This window comes from Sminthopsis crassicaudata, chromosome 2, assembly GCF_048593235.1.
Source record: "Sminthopsis crassicaudata isolate SCR6 chromosome 2, ASM4859323v1, whole genome shotgun sequence".
In the NCBI taxonomy this organism is placed as follows: Eukaryota; Metazoa; Chordata; class Mammalia; order Dasyuromorphia; family Dasyuridae; genus Sminthopsis; species Sminthopsis crassicaudata.
The window spans coordinates 354346566-354359017 of record NC_133618.1 but is presented as its reverse complement, the minus strand read 5'-3'; the positions used below and the strand labels follow the sequence as shown (position 1 = coordinate 354359017).

At 36.6% G+C, this 12452-nt stretch overlaps 1 protein-coding gene and 1 long non-coding RNA gene across 2 annotated transcripts in view; one reads left to right on the top strand and one right to left on the bottom strand.

Moving 5' to 3' along the window:
* KLHL3 (kelch like family member 3) overlaps positions 1-12452 on the bottom strand; it is a 385747-nt gene that overhangs the window by 294228 nt on the left and 79067 nt on the right. The gene's annotated exons all lie outside the window — the stretch shown is intronic.
* Positions 1977-8425, top strand: LOC141556544 (uncharacterized). The gene is made up of 2 exons (XR_012486566.1): positions 1977-4102; positions 5735-8425. It is a non-coding gene; the product is annotated as an uncharacterized LOC141556544 (long non-coding RNA).

Genomic DNA, 12452 nt, shown 5'->3' with positions numbered 1-12452 from the left:
CTTTGAGACAATAAGTCTCCTTCAGCCCTGGAACTAACCATGGATCCATTTGGTCCAGGTAAATCTGTCCTATTTAATAAATTATTAAATACTCTCTAATCTCTATCTTGCTCAGTTTCTCAGCATTACACTAGTATTATTAAAGTTGAACAAATAGTTGGAAGTTCATGGCCTGAAGTGTGGAAGATACACAAATAGTGCAGGAGAAATCAATTAACTTGTGCAAATTGCATAGGGGGAATATATGGGCTGTATCTACTGCGCGGGTATAGTAACAGTACTACAAGTCCCAGTTTGACTCTATCATTGTCATTATGCTGTAATGACAATGCAACGGCTTCCTCTCTAGCACATGTTGTGGTACTGACTGCTATTGTCACCCAGAGTGAGGCTTCTGGTACCAGGCCGTGGCCCTGTATCCATAGCGACCTCATGTCTGGCTGTTGTGGTCATCAGTTTTATCATTGTGTGCATGTTCTGTAATTTCATAAAGAGACTGAATATTGCTAACATATGTTAACCGTATAATCACTGGAGGTCTGACCTTAGTGCCCCCCACTTATCCTGAGTGATTCATCCCCCTCCAGATTCTTAAGGTCCCCATACACTTGTGTAGCTTCAAGTCACATGATGACCTCCCCCAGAAGCCCCAATGTACTATTTGTCACTGAAGCTCATTAGCACATACAATATATTGTGCAGTTCTATACATATATGCACAGTCTTGCCTGTGATTATGATAAATTACGAGTGCAGCACATACGATCATGCAGCGCTGGATCATGAGAATTGATCCCAGGATTCAGAGGAAGCCAGGGCATTTGGGAGGGCCTCCTGAGTGGTGACTTGTGTGCAGTGAAGGTCTGAAGTGGGAGAGAGAGTGCAGGAAATGGAGGCATCACAGCACAGAGGCAGCTTGGAGGAAGTTGGGCATTGCAGTCTGTATGTCTCTGTGTAGGCAAAGTTATTGCTGGTATATTATTTTTGTAGTGCTGTATATATATATACATAAATAGGTATTTTACTAATAGCAATTTGGAATCCCTTAGAAATAATGATGTCAAGAAAAAGAAAAATTGACTTGGAATGTAGGATATTCAAAGAACAGTGAATTTATGATTACTTTTTCATGCAGTACAAGGAAAAAGCTGTATGTCTGACATGCCAGAATATAGTGTCTGTGTTCAAAGAATATAATTTGCGTCGACACTATGAAACTCAACATAAAGATAAATATGATTGGTTGGAGAAGTGAGAAAAGATAAAATATTAAAACTGAAAAATATATTGACAACTCAGCAAAATAATTTTGTAAAGCAGAAGCAGCTAAATATTTCATCACTGAGACCAAGTTTTCCAAGTTGCCAAGCTAATAGCATGCACTGGCAGACCATTCATGGAGGGAGAATTTGTTAAAGAATGCCTTACTTCTTTCTGTTGCCAAAGAGATATGTCCAGAGAAGGCCGATTTATTTAGTACCTACAGGACCTACAATTACACGGAGCATTGAAGAAATGAGATACAATCTGCATCAGCATTTGCAAAACTCCACAAATAAAAATTCATATTTTTCCTTGGCACTCAATAATGTTTGTGATTCTGCACAACTTCTAATTTTTATTCGTGGAAAGAATGATTATTTTGAAGTCATAGAAGAGCTTGCTGTACTGCAAAGCATCAAAGGAACAACTACAGGAGAGGATATCTATGAAAAGGTTTGCCAAACTATGAATGGTTTGGAGCTGGACTGGGCTAAACTAGCCAGCGTGACAACTGATGGTGCCCCTAGCATGGTGGGGGTCTAAGAAAGGAGTAATTGCTCGCATTAACCAAGAGATGGACAAACATAACCATTCTCACCCAATAGCCATACACTGCCTCATCCACCAACAAGCGCTAAGTAAATCACTGAAGTGGGACTCTGTTATGAAAATTGTGGTATCTTATGTTAAATTCATTAGAGCTAATGCAATAAATCACAGATAATTTCAGGAATTTCTGTCTGAGCTAAATGTTGAGTATGAAGATGTTCTATATCACACAGAAGTCCATTGGCTGAGTCAAGGGAGAGTTTTGAAACATTTCTATGACTTACTTCCACAGATTACAACTTTTCTGCTTTCAAAAAACAAAGAAGTACCAGAGCTCAATGATGCAGAATGGAAATGGCACCTTGCCTTTCTGACAGATGTAACAGAGCTATTTAGCAATTTCAATATGCAACTTCAAGAAAGGGGGAAGCTCATCTGTGATATGCAATCACATGTCAAAGCATTTGAAGTAAAATTAGACCTCCTCATCAAACAAGTGAAGGAGGAAAGCTTCTGCCATCTCCCCACAACTCAAAATCTGTTAGCAGAAAAACCACTGATTGCATTCCCAAACAAAACATGTGTGGATTCATTGAAAAATTGCAAAAGGAGTTCCAATTTAGATTTAAAGAGCTTCATCTCTATGACCAGGACATATAGCTTTTCTGTGTGGATACAATTTACCAAATGGAACTGGCTGAACTGCAGAATTGTGACTCTGAAAGATGCATTCAAGTCAAGCAGCCTTCATAATTTCTATGCATCTCTCCCCTCTGAGACATATCCTCATCTCAGGAACTATGCATTCAAAATGGCAACCATCTTTGGCAGCACTTATGTCTGAGAACGGACTTTTTCTAGAATGAAACATTTAAAATCTCCAACCAGATCAAGACTAACGGATGCACACTTGCATCACTTGTTTTGACTAGCAGTGACAAATATGGAACCAGGCATTGACCATCTCATTAGCCAAAAGCAGGCCCATAGTTTCCATTGAAATACTGGTAAATCTTTTGATTTAACTTTACTTCATTTTAAACATTGTATTTGTTCCCGTTTTGTTTCTTCACTTCAAAATAAGATATATGCAGCGTTCATAGGAATTTGTTCATAGTTTTTATTTTTACTATAATCCGGCCCTCCAACAGTCTGAGGGACAGTGAACTGGCCTCCTATTTAAAAAGTTTGAGGACCACTGCTTTAGACCTTTTAACATTCTACCTACATGACTGGCCATTCTAGATATTCTGGATAATATCTTTTACATTATTTCTTATTCATAAGTCATTGTTTTTCTTTTTAAAAAACTTTTAAAAGGTTATTTTAAACATAAATACAAAACAAAACAAAGAACATTTCTATGTACATAGCAGAGCATGAGGATTCAGTATGAAATGATAAATTTCCATTTCATGAAAACTTATGTAATAAATCCTATATGTTGCTTCCTTCTAGATCTTCTGTTTTCTGTAATGTACTTTTTATTCCACATTACCCCAAAAGACTACAATTAAATGGGAATATATATATAAACACACACACATATATATCCATAAACATACATATCTTTGTATACATACACACATACACATTTTTGTGAGAACATACTATGCATATTTCTATTTGTCAGTTCTTTTTCTGGAGGTAGATAGCATCTTCTTTCATAGGTTCCAGTTTTTCTTTATGTCAAAAATCAATCAGCTTTTCATTTCTTATATCAGCAGTATTTTATCACAATCATTCACCACAACTTATTTAGTTATTCCCCAGTTAAAGAACATCTATAAGGTGAAAGATGACATTTCAAAATTGTTTTTGCTGGAGCCCCTGCCCCACACCCCAAATACCAAGAACTGATAAGCAATACAGTGAAGCATGAGAACATCCTGCCATAAAATATCACAAGGTCACACATATCAACCACCAGATGTTCCTTAACCACCAAACGTTCCCCTAGTCACGTAGTCACAGAACTATTTTTTCAAACCTATACTCTGGAAACATATATAAGCCTTGTACTCTCCTCCAATAAATGAGCTATTCTGCTTTGCACAGAGTTGTCTCCGCCTCTTGCTTTCTTCACCCAGTCCCAGGTTGTTGCCTTACTAGCTTTGCTTACAGGTTGACATGCGGCTTCAGACCCCCTTAGTTCGAGACCCGCAGGTCGGGTCAATTGGCGCCCGAACAGGGACCTGAAGATTCACGGCAGCCCGGCAGATCGGTGAGGAGAAGGAACGGACCCGTCTGGCCAGACCCCCCTACTTCAGCAATCAAAAGACTGTGAACGGTGAGTACGCCATCTGCCGCATTCATGGGTTCCCAACTCTCTAAAGAACAAGCTTTTATAAAAGATCTCAAAGAAAGCTTTAGAGAAAGAGGCTTAAAAGTTAAGAAAAAGGATCTTATAAAATTCTTTATCTATATTGACAAAATTTGTCCCTGGTTTATAATAAACGGTCCAGAAATACACCCCGCTAAGTGGCAGAGAGTAGGTCGTGATCTGAATGAAGTTCTTAAACGAGAAGGACCTGATTCCGTCCCCATAAATGTTTTCCCTTATTGGACTTTAATCAATGAAGTTGTAGAAAGTGCCGCTTTTGACGGCGGAATAAGACAATTAATTATCAATGCAGAATCTTATCTATGGCCGCTGTCTTGTGCTGCCTCTATGCAATCCCTTCCCACACATTGCCTCTTAAAATTCCCTCTACAAAAATGAACAGAGAAAGACGCGCTCCTTGATTTTTAGAATCAAGAAGAAGCAAACAGCCTGACTGCTTAGATGCAGTTAGATGAGGCATGGGACAAAAAATTGTTAAAGCCCATATCAAGCCAACAGATTCAGGAGTATATGCTTCACAATTATATAAACTCTGTAAAAAGAATGGAGTGGATCTTAACTTAAAAGCATGCAGAGCCTGGATAGAAAAAATAGAGCTCTGTGTCTGTCTGTGTATGTTTGTCTGCTTTGAATTTTTTGTTCTGTGTTAAAAGTTAGCAAGCTCATAAGAGATAAGAATTCAGCCTCTGTGTTACAGGCTTAGAAAAATAACAGGCTGAATTGTGGAAATTGAAATTCATTCAGAATAGTAATTCTTTCATAGTGGTTCAAAATGTATTGGTCTTAAAAATTGTTTGTGATTTTAAATTTTTTAACCTGTTGTACCAATTTGTAAGTAAAACAAAAGAAAAAACTTGACTATTTTAAACTGGTGGGAAAGTTTTCTCTGAAAAGCAGATTTTCAAAGCCTGCTAAAGGGGAGTAACGGCATTACAATCTTATCTGCTTAATACCGCCTGGGAAGCTTCTTACTAGTGCCCTTGAAGCACTCAGGCAGAAAAAAAAAAAAAAAAAAAAAAACAAAACTATTTGGTTTGCTTCTGAAACATTGGGTAATTTGTTATCATTATGGTTATGAATCTTAAAGTTTAAAGTTTAAAAAAAAAGGGGGGTGATTAAAGACAAGGGACAAGAGAGATTGATTTACAAAAGCAATTAATAGTTTAAATGAAGCATCTAGTCAGAAGAGTTATTGGTTTGGAAGTGTTTAAAGTATGTCAGAGAAAGTTTGAGCAAGTAGGCATTGGGAGGAGAGAAACAGAGAGATGGGACAGGAGAATAAAGATGATTTAAGAAGGATTTATTAGTGGGAGCAAATGATTTCAAGAAGAAATCAGTGGGGAAAAGAAGGAACTTGTTGGAAAAGGTAGTCACGGAGAGGTGACTGTGAGACGGAACGTATTTTTGCAGGGGTAGAGCAGCAATAGGAAACTGCAGCTGTTTCTGGTTGAAGAAAGCAAACTGATTTAAAGGGATTCAAAATTCTTCCTTGTATCCAATATTTGAAACCAAGGATTTGTTTTTAAGGAAATATGTTATGTTTTTACTTTAACATCTGAAAACTTTACAACTAAACAGGCTTATTGCTCAGACTCCTCCCTTAGGATTTCAACAGTGCATGAGTTCTAGCTTGGAGACGGGGTCCTGGTTGGGACATGGAAGGAGGACAAGCTGACCCTGAGCTGGAAAGGACTGTTCCAGATCCAGATACAGCAGTGCTACATAGGAAAGAGAGTGGACTCTGAGGGTGTGGACTTCCCAACTGAATGCAGAGAACAAGCTGAGACAAACATTGAAAAGCAACTGATGAACTGTGCATATAAAATCTTGATGGCGGTATTGAAACCTCACTATTAGATAAAATATCTATTACTGACACCTCCCCCTCCTACAAAACATCCTCCATCAATCATAAGAGTTCCTAAAACTTGTACCAATAATGTAACTTTTCCTCCTCTGACATATTGTGTTAGAAAGAAAAGAACCTGGTATGACACTTTATTTGGTGGTGCTGGAACTGGTTTGGGTATAGTTAATTCAATAGACCTTGAGACCTTGGCCAGCAGACTGCGCAGTGCTGGACAAGATGTTTCTCAGGCTTTGACTGTAAATGCTCAATAGTTGCCTACGACGATCCTACTCCACCAAAATACATTAAAATATCAAGGCCAATTTCTACAGATTTTTAATGATAGTATTATTACTAGTTTGGGTTTTACTGGAAATATTAGTAAATTATTTAAGTGGACCAAATGCTCTTTACAAAATATGTATACCTAGATACAAAAAGAAAATGCTCAGAGATTGTTGCAATGTGGGATTATATGTTTAATTTACCAGAAGCATGGAAAAACAATGATCTGAAAATGCTATGTGTACTTCTTTTTGGTGTACTGGAACTATTGTGTATTGTCAAGTTAAGATATGGGCTCTTATGTGTTAATTTCATGTGTTACCTTTTGTCTTACCTAATTACTTTGCTTTACTTCATATATATGGATATCCTAAACAGATCTTTAGTTATAAAGAAACTATTAGAGTCTAATCAGCGTGCATTAAATGAACATCAAATACAGACTCTTATAGCTGCAGGACAACTTATCGAGGCCTCTCATTTAGTGACATCAGATACTAACCACCATTGGTATGATTTCTTATTTAGATCAGGTAGTGCTACCATTTATTTTAATAGTTTAGCTATACCCATAGTATTATTATTACTCTTTCTAGTTATATTATGTATGTGTGATTGTCTTATGTATTGGAAAATGAAATTAATTTACTCTAATTTCACCCCACTAGCTCAGTCCTCTTATTATTTTCGTGATCTTAAGGCCAAATGATTAAGAAATTTAAAATTTCATATTAGGATTATAAGCTCACTCAAATCTAACAGGCCTCAGCTTCTAAATTATGGGAACTTGACTGTTCCATGAACTCTGTATATTTTTGACACTAGATGATAGGAACTAGCCATTCCTAGAGATGTTTGTGCTCCAGAGAAGAGTGGCTCCCTCCCTGGGCATAGACAATTAATAAAGAACTGTCAAGATACAGACGATACGGAACGAGTCAACTAGTGAAGCGTACCCTGCACCTGCACAGATGTATGTGCCAAACCCTTAAATAATTTTTTGGTAAAAATCCTTCTTTGTCTATAGACATGATAAGAAAATTAACTAGAATGAAACGAGACAGTTCTTTTGATACAGCTATATCATTGGTTAATTTGGCTCTTAATGTGATAGAGGAAATGCAAATATATAAAATACAACAGGAGGTAGCTTTTTTAGCTGCGAGTCTACCACAATTTATGATAAAAAACAATGCTGCTTGGCGGCATCAAGAAAGTTTGGATCGGATAATGTTAAATAAAATCTCACAGTTATCTGATGTAATGCAAATTGTTGTACATCAATAGGCATTGGCCTTTACTCTCACAAAAATCTTTTTTCCCACCTTTGATAAGAGAGAAGGCAAAATGATATTCATAAGAATTAGTCCCTCAAATTCTAACCTCTAATTGGCTGATAAGCCTTTATAAAAGGCCAGGCTTTCTCATACTCTTGCTAGGGGAGAGAAATACGGAGATGGAGATGCAAAACTCATAATGCACTGGCTGTTCCCTGAAAGGCAGAAAGGTACTGACCTCAGCAACACACGAGCACCGGAAGATCATCAGGACTGTCTGCTTGATACCTGTCTCAAATCGGCCTGCAATACATATGGTCATTAGGAATTCTGCCTACCATAGAATAGACAGGACCACCTATGACTCAACGGCCTAACAAAGACAGACAAACTCAACAAAAATTGGTGTTCCCCATAGCTGTTGGTCGCAGTGGACCATCTGACCCTAGGGATAGAAGCCTCTGCTAATTCTCCGCTCTGTTCAGTGCTCTCCTCCTTATGCATAGAATTGAGAAAAAACATAACAACAGGATTATAATAATTAAAATTTCAAATTGGCTAGACGTGATTCTTCTGAGTCAAAATGCCTTCCCTCCTATTTTCTAATTAAAGAAGGGGGACATGCTGGAGCCTCTGCCCCACACCCCAAATACCAAGAACTGATAAGCAATACAGTGAAGCATGAGAACATCCTACCATAAAATATCACAAGGTCACACATATCAACCACCAAATGTTTCTTAACCACCAAACGTTCCCCTAGTCACGTAGTCACAGAACTGTTTTTTCAAACCTATACTCTGGAAATATATATAAGCCTTGTACTCTCCTCCAATAAATGAGCTATTCTGCTTTGCACAGAGTTGTCTCCGCCTCTTGCTTTCTTCACCCATTCCCAGGTTGTTGCCTTACTAGCTTTGCTTACAGGTTGACATGCGGCTTCAGACCCCCTTAGTTTGAGACCCGCAGGTCGGGTCATGTTTTAATTTGCATTTTTCTAAACATAATGATTTAGAACATTTTCTCATATAATTATAGACAGTCTTGCTTTTTTCATCAAAAAAACTTCTTGTTCATATCCATCAATTGGGGTATGATTAATATTCTTATAAATTTTTAAAAGTTCTCCATATATTTGAGAAATATCTGAGAGATTGTTTATGAAAGTTTTTTTTTCAATTTTCTGCTTTTCTTCTAAGCTAAACTATGTTAGCTTTACTTATACAATAATTTTTTAAAATTTAAAATTATCAAAAATATACATTTTATGCCTCAACAAAACTGTCTCTCTCTTTTTTTTTTTGCATATTAATCTCCTATCCATGATTCTGATAGGTAATATGTTCTATGTTCTTCTAAATTTCTTATGTTATCTCCCTTTATATTTAACTCGTGTCCATTTTGGCCTAAAAGTCATTGTTGATAATATTTGTAGATGACTTAACTCCCACAGTGGATTCTTTCTGACTTCATGAAAATTCCTGAAGGTAAGGACTTAGATTTCTTTTCATCTAGAATATTTAGTACAGTCTAGGCACATAATAGACATCCAATATACATTATTATTGTGATTTTTTTTCCTCTTGATTTTCCTTGGTTTCTATCCATTCAGATAGTTTCTCATATTTCTCCGAATTACTCACATTTGTGATTTCTTATTGAGTAACCATATTCTGCTACATTCATACACCAGAATTCATTCACCCATTATCCAATTTATGTGCATAAATTTTGTTTTCAGTTTCTTATCATAAAAAATATTTTATTAATACTTTAGTATATAGTTTGCCATTACAAAATTAAATGAAATTTGCTTTATGCCCATTTTATGGAAGCAGGGAAACTGCAGCACAGGAAGAGTAAGCAAATGTTCCAGAAAAATTAGCAATAAAATATATTTCTTTTGATTTTTAATCAGCACTTTTAATGATATTCACTAGTGCTAATTATATAAGTAGTTGTAATTGAGAGTGTGCTAGCTTATATCCTATTCTGCAATAAACTTAATTTTAAAAGGCAAATATATTTGCATATCTGAAAACAATACCAGATTGTCCAGATAACTGCTTTAACCATCAATGACAAAAGACCGAAAAAGAAATTTTTAAATAATATTTTTTCAACTTCAACTAAAATTAACCCTGACACTTCTGACTCCTCCTCTAGCTGCTATTTGTTGTTCACAGGTTTAGAATTTCAGAGCTGCCTTTTTTATTCCCAGATGCTTCTCATGTTTGATCTGAAACAGCAGCAGTATCAAAAAAACCCCCCTAAAAATCGTTAGCTGGAAAAGCAAGCCAAGAATTGAGAAATCATGAGTTTGAAAGGTGTTTATGTTATCCATTGCTAAAGAAAGGCAGTAAGAAAAGGAAAGGAGAAGAAAACATATATTGAAGACACAAAGGAATGGCCTCTGAACTCATATGCTTCAAAAGGTAAGTCAGAATACAAATTACAAATCTTTACAGGACAATTCTTGGAAAAGTGGTTTTTCAAATAGGCATTTTATTAAAAAAAAATTTTTTCTAGCTTAAAAAGTCAAGAACATTAGGCTCTAGAATTGTAGTGTTGTAAACTATGGCTTGTTTTTTATGTGGTCATCTAAAAGAGAATTTTAGCTTTGATATGATATAATATGAGATGATCATATATAAAGCAAACTGTCAAATGTTAAATAATGATGTTACTGATGAAGGAGATGAGGTGAGATCCTTCAAGACAGTTGTGAAAATCGAGTAAGGCTTCATCTACTTCAGAGTTTGAGTAGGTCTGAAGGACTTTGAAGATTGAGTCAAGAGCATACTTAAGTTCCCTTCCTGCTATCCTCCCATGACATAATTTTCTCCCTATTTCAGTCGAATATGGGCAACTATGTACTTATTGGTCAAGTTCAATTTCTTGGGTAGTTCTCCAGTTTAGAATGTAAGCTCCTCTGCCAATAAGGGGTCAGTAGTGGGAGGGGGTATTTGTGTTAGGGATTAAACCCTGCTCTAGAAGGTGCTTCCTCCCTTCAATTGTCTGCTCAACTGTGGGATGCTGTTCTCTCGAGAATGTATAATAAACTTTGCTTTGCTTCTATAGATCTCTCCAGCTTTTTTATTAAATGGTGACCCCTCACCATTTCTGAACCACATGCTGATGATGTGGATGAACAGAGAAACTATCCCTGACGAAGGCTGGTTGGTAGCCTTTACCTGATAGTTTCTTTATTCCTGCTGTTTAAAAAGCAGGTCAGTGACATGTTTGTCAGAGCAAGGATTATTAAATTGCTGTTTTGACACCTATAGTACTATAGTAGACTGAACTACCTCCCAGTTAAAAATTTCATGTCTGAAATACAAAATCCTATTCCTAAACTTCACATGAAAATGGAATCAGTTATGGGCCAGAACTTGAAACAAGGTGCTTAGTTCACACCTTTAAAGGAGTTTACATCTTTAAAGGAGTTTACAAACACCTTTAGAGAGCATATATAAGAAGGAGATTCACAAGTCAAGGAGATTCACAATTAGGGCAGAAGCTCTCAAGCAAGAAGCTCTCAGGGCCAAGCCCACAAGCTCACTAAAGGACAAGCCTACTCCGGGACTTCCAGGAGATTCACCAGCTCACAGAAACCCACAAGCCCACTCTCTGGGAGAAGGAGTCAAGATTCATTCCAATTTCCATCTTTGTGCTGACTGGAGATTCAGAGGGAGCTCTTGGAACCAAAGAGAAAGATAGGCCTCTACTAAAGCTAACCAGGCCCCAGGAAAAGATTCAAGACTTTGAAGGAAACAATAAAGGATTTGGATTTTAACTCCTGGCTGCATTTGGGATTATTGAATTGAACTGAAACGAAGGCTGCTCCCAAAAGCTCCCCAAGAAACCTGCTCCCAGAGAACTATAATATTTTAGAGACGGAATCTATAGGAAAAATTCAGATAATTTTGACTACAATTGAAAGGCTGGCTCTGTGTAATGAAACCTGTAAATTTTCCATAAAAACTGTTGGGGGGGGGGTGTCAGAGAATTTATAAATGAAGGGGTAAAAAGTAAACTCTACAACAAAGTTAGTCAAAATCCAGAGAATAAAAATAAGCCTCAGCTAGAATTCAGTCCCTTACTAAAACTTCAGGATTTCCACAATCTGATTCCAATCTGCTTTTCCTGCCTTATTTTATATACAGTCCTAGATATGTCCTACATTTCAGCCAGACTGAACGAGGTCTTCCTTAGTCTCATTCTGGGCTCTCTGTATATAATAATCTATATCTTGCCACTGGACCCTGATGGCTGCGTGATCTTGCACTGTCCTCTCTCACTTAAATCCAATTTGCTTGTATGTCATGGCATCACTTCTCTGATATCATTGCCCTCTTGGAGAATAAAGGACAAAAAACAACATGATATTGATGATAATAATAATAATAACAACAATAATATTAAACAACATACATTTATGCAGCTATCCTCCAGTACTTAGAATACACTTCTTCCACTTATTTCCATGCTCTTTATTTTTCTCTAAGATCTAGTTCAGGTGCCATCTTCCAGGAAATCTTCCCTGATTTTTCCCTTCCTCTGCTCTCCTTGTCATGTTCACTCCTTTCCAAATAGAAAGTGTTCACTCTGCTTGGATTTTTGTTACTGTGTCTTGTCTGAACATCATCTTTGCTTTTTGCTACATTCTATCTTGCATCTTATCACATTTATTTGTATTCTTGATATAAACTCCTTTGTGTTTATAAGTATCTCAAGTTCAAGGGTCTATATAATTTTTTTTCCTTTGTATTCTCAGTGCCCAACTCTTAATAAATGTTTGTTTAATTTGAATTTGTATGTTTAAGTCACAACTAATTCAAGTGTTTTGACTAAATTCAAATGATTGGTTTGACTAATTTTTTTT